We start from the raw sequence: 5,158 nt of genomic DNA, 5'->3' as shown, positions 1-5,158 counted from the left end.
TCTAACAAATCTGTCCCTCAGTATGAGCAAGGAAATGGTACCAGAACTCCTGCCAATCCTGAAGGGTGTGGAGACTCAATTCCCTTCTGCAAAAGGTGCGCATATATCCTCCTCCATACTTTAAATCATCTCTAGTTACTTACAGTATCTCATAATACCTAAATGCTATACAATAGTTGCCATACTGTATTACTTAAGGAATAGGGACAAGGAAAAAAGTCCAGGTTGTACAGATACATTTTTTTCCCTCAAATATTTCAAAGCTACAGAGGGTCAATTTTATGATGATTGCATCTCAGAAGAAGAAATGTAGTCTTATGTAAAGGAAAACTTTGCCACTCAAAGGAAATAACTGAACAATCAAAACAAACTCAACTTTCATTTCTTTTCACTGCAACAATTCCTCAGAGTCGTGCCACAGTTCATACACAGAACATGATTTTCTTGTACCTGTGTATGCTTTTTTCCCCTAATAGTTCGCGTGCTTTCCCCACCCCCAGTCCCATTAAAAAAGAAACACATGAACCTTTCATAAATCATTAGGGTTATACAATTCCTCCTCTTCCTATGTTCCTCTCCCAAGTCACCTTGGGTGTAACCCTACTTCTTCCTTGATTTTTCAGTGAGATATCCGACAACCTACATTGCTCTTTAAGGTCCCTTATTTTTTGTCTCATAGTTTGTCATTGTCTGTTTGTTTTACCTCTAATTCCATTGGCAGTCATATTTTAATTTCCTCTTGTTATCTTCCTGTATAATACCTTTGTAGATACTATTCCTTCTCTTTCCGGGGATAGTAGCTAGAACTTTTTTTTTTAATACTGAAGATTGAACTCACGATCTTTACACTGAACTAATTCCCGAGCCTTTTGTTTTTGGTTTCAGAAACAGTCTCATAAAATTGCCCAGGCTGACCCCAAACTTGTAGTATTCCTGCCTCAGCTTCCAAAGTAGCAGAGATTATAGGTGTGCACCACTGTACCCAATAGCAACTAGAATTTTAAAAAATGTATGTTTTCTTTGATCCACAGTTTTCTTTATTCATATTTTTATTTATTTTTACCAGTATATGTTTGCAATGCATAATATTTACATTCATCTTGGGAAATTGGTATATATATGTACCATATCTTGATCTTCTAACCTCCACCTTCCTTCCCTCCCTTCCTTTTCCTGGTCCCTCTCCCCATCTTCAGAAAGTCTGTCTCCCTGTTGTCCTATCACCTGTATTTTATTCTTTCATTTATTTACATTTTGAGCTTCTCACATAAGATAAATAAATCATGTGGCATTTAACTTTCTGTATCTGACTTATTTCACTTAACATTATGGTCTCAAAATCGGTCCATTTTCCTGCAAACAACATGAATTCATTCTTCTTTGTAGCAGAATGAAATTCCATTGTTATATATATCAGTTTCTTTATCCTCTCATCTGTACTAATTTACATTCCTACCAACAGTTTAGAAGGGTTCCTTTCCACTACATCTTCACCAGCATTTGCTGATAACCAATCTGACTGAAGTAAGATAGTCTCCGGGGTTATTTTGGTTTGCATTTTCCTAGAGGCTAAACATGCTGAACGTTTTTGCATGTACTTATCGGCCATTTGTATTTCTTTTTTTGGAGAAGTGCCTGTTCAATCTGCCCATTTTTTTATTTGGTCATTTGGGGGGAATTGTAAGTTTCTTTTAATATTCTAAGTATTAGTGCTCCAGCAGAAGAGTAGCTAGAAAGTTTTTCCTCATTTCTTGGGTTACTCTTCATTTAGCCAATTGGGTTTCTTTTGCTATGCAGAAGTTTTAAATTTGATTGAATCCCATATTTTGATTCTTGATATTATTTCTTATCGTGTCAGGGTTTTGTCCAGAAATTCTTTGCCTGTACCTATGGATTCAAGTGTTTCTCCTGTGCTATTTTCCAGCGGTTTCAGTGCTTCTGTTTCATATCTAGGTCTTTGACCTACTTTGGTTTGATTGTAGGACAGGGTGAGAGATACAGGTCTAGTTTCATTCTTCCACACATGGATAACCAGTTTTCCCAGCAACATTTGTTGAAGAAGCTGTTTTTTTCTACAGCATATGCTTTTGGCCACTTTGTCAAGATCAGATGACCAAAGGTTCATGGAATTTTCTCTGTGTCTTCCATTCTACCCCATTGGTCCATCTGTCTGTATTCACCTTAGTCCTATTACCTGATGCTGTTGGTTTCTCTGAACATCTGACCACCACTGGTGAGCTATTCATACTTATAAGAGGCAGCCCCTGTGAATTTCCTCTGCTGCTGGTAGATTGTTTTTTCTTATATCACTCTAGGGGGCTCTCTGTGTAAGTGGGCAAGTTATGTCAGTGGGTAGCTTTGAGAGAGTAGGCAGAAAGCACAAAGGTTGTCAGAGTTCCACTCCCAGTGTCAGAACAGGAAAGCTTTGTTCTGGAGAGCTACGCTCTCTCTAGAAGTATTAGTTCCATCCAGATTAATGGTTTACTTTCTGTAGTCATCGATTGGCAAATGTCACGTCAGTACCATTGTGTTTGTGCTCTGCATGGGGAGACAAGAGCAGCTGTCTTGGGTATAACATTCTACCCATTTCCCTCATTAGTTTTCTCTACCTGTCAGTGTAAACTGGCTTGCATCTTGGTAACTGCCTGTTGTGCTACGGTTCATTAGTCATTATCCTGCTTTCAGATGTGACACATTTGCAAAAGTATAAATCAGGTAGCAATAGATTATGTAGGAACAAAGAATATCTTCAATTCTAACTCATGAGTTTACTTTTTATTGTTATTATTTTTTTGGCACCAGGGACCAAACTCAGGTTCTTGCGCTTTATAAGGCAGGTGGCAGAACCATTGAGCTAAATCCCCAGCCCTAACTCATGAATTTAAGAAGCACTATTTATTGGAGCTATATAGCCAATAGTTGGCTAAGTGTTCTAATTCCTATGAGATAGATGTTAATATTACCCCTGTGCAAATTGGGAACAGAAGTTCAGGAAAGTTAAATAATTTGCACAAAAGCTAGTAATTGATTAGGCCAAATTTGAACCCAGTTTTTTCTGCCACTCTTACTCATAACCCTACACCATCTTAGATAGGCATTAGAAATGCTGCAAAGCATATTAAGCATGGTACAAGATCAACCAAGACATTTTAAAAAGCATGGCAGCCATGAACATTAGAAAAACTGTGGCTCCCTGGAAACAATTAGAAATCCTCATGTTCAATAGGTCAGTTTCACTGTATAAACAAAATATATTCATCATAAACAGGCCCAAGAATATTAAAGATTTTCCAGCACTTCCCACTGAAAATCTCATGCTGTGCTTGTACAGAATGGAGGAAAGAAGGCAGCTTTTGGAGGCAGAGACAGACTTAAAATCTGTTCTGCCTCTTACCAGCTGCGTAAGTGCGTGGCATCCTAAGACTGAGCCCCCCCATCTACAAAGCACAGGGTTATGTTCTTGAGTTATGGTGAGAAGTAAATGTGTAGAGTAGTAACAAATAATTGATGTCTGAATATTGATCCTTTCTACTATATCTCTCAATTAAATACCTTAATTAACAAGAGGACTGGGGATTTAGCTCAGCGGTGCCACCGCCTGCCTCGCAAGCACAAGGTCCCGAGTTTGATCCCTGGAAAAAAAAAAAGTGTATCTATTTAGTAAATACAGAATGCTAAATTAAAAAATTAAATCAGTCTTTGGACAACCATCTTTCTAGAACATACGCATTAAGCACAAATATTCCTTTAGGTATGAGTTTAAATGTGATATATCCTATTTATTAGGAATAATTTATTATAAGGGCTTTAAAAAGTAGTTCTTCAAAATATGAGTTTCAGGGGGGCCAGGGATTTGGCTTACTGGTTCTACTGCCTGTCTCAAAAATATGAATTTCAGAGACTGGGCCCCGATCCACCCTGGGAAGGAGAACCACGCCTGCTCCCTACCCAGCCGCCAGCACTCAAGCACCCCTGAACCCCCATACCCCCTCCACACTCTCAGTCCTCCTGACTGTGCCAGTCTTTGGACCGACTCTGCAGAGGCAGAGGTGGTCATCAAGGGTAATTTTCTGAGTTCCCAACTTTGAACATCTTTAAAGAAAGGGCGTGGGAACCCTGTAATAGAATGTTGTGGAGTTCAACCATTCAGAAGGTTGGGGAACTCAATCTGGGCCTTGCAATCTGAGGTCAGTCTGCGTCATGGGGTTCAGCCATCAGCTAACTGAGACCAGGGGTCTTGCATCCTCTCTCTGTCTGAGTCATTAAATGGTAAATATATCATATTGAAATTTTGTTCACTGCAGACATGTTCTGGACTGCTTCTTGATTTCAATTTAATTCAAATGATTTAAGGGTGATAGACTAGTGACTGCTACCGGTGGTCAGTGTCAAAGTTGTGCTTGATCTTAATATGTTGCTGATTGTATCAGTTGGGGTAAAGCATTGCAGTTGATTTGATGAGCTGTTTTCTCTGATGTTATGAAGATGAGAATGTCTGTGGGTCATTAGAGACACAGAAGCTAGGGCGCAACTATATCAGGAAGATTTGGGTAATAATCCAGAGATTAAACCAAGGACAGTCCAACAACAAAAATAAAAATGAGAAAACACTTAAGCAAGACACAAGGACAGACTTCCAGTTCACCAATGGCAAACAGTAGGGCAAATGAGGATGAAAAGGCCAATAGTGAACCACCAGGACACCCTGAACTCAAAGCACAGGAAGTAACAAAACAGATCAATCAGTCTCTAGAAAAATTCAAAACAGAAATAATTTCCCAGATAACCATAGAGATAGTGAGCAAAATGGAAGTCATGATTCGAGACTCTAGAGTAGAAACTGACAAAAAAATAGATGAGCTCAGGACCATGGTAGAAGCCATGAAAGCCCAGCATAAGAAAGAAATGGAAAAAATAAACGCCCAACATAGGAAAGAAATGGAATCCATAAAACAGATTCAAACAGATATCCAGGAGATTAAACACTCTATTGAAAGTTTACGCAACAGAATAAAAGAATGCGAAGATAGGCTCTCAGATATAGAAGATAAGATTGCAGTCAGTGACCATGAAAAGAGAGGTCTCTTAAAAACAGTAAGAGATCATGAGAAATCGATCCAACAACTCCTAGATGATGCAAAGAAGAATAACATAAGAC

Source organism: Fukomys damarensis, unplaced genomic scaffold (genome assembly GCF_012274545.1).
Source record: "Fukomys damarensis isolate Sample0158 unplaced genomic scaffold, DMR_v1.0_HiC HiC_scaffold_26, whole genome shotgun sequence".
Taxonomy (NCBI): Eukaryota; Metazoa; Chordata; class Mammalia; order Rodentia; family Bathyergidae; genus Fukomys; species Fukomys damarensis.
Note: the sequence above shows the minus strand (reverse complement) of the source record.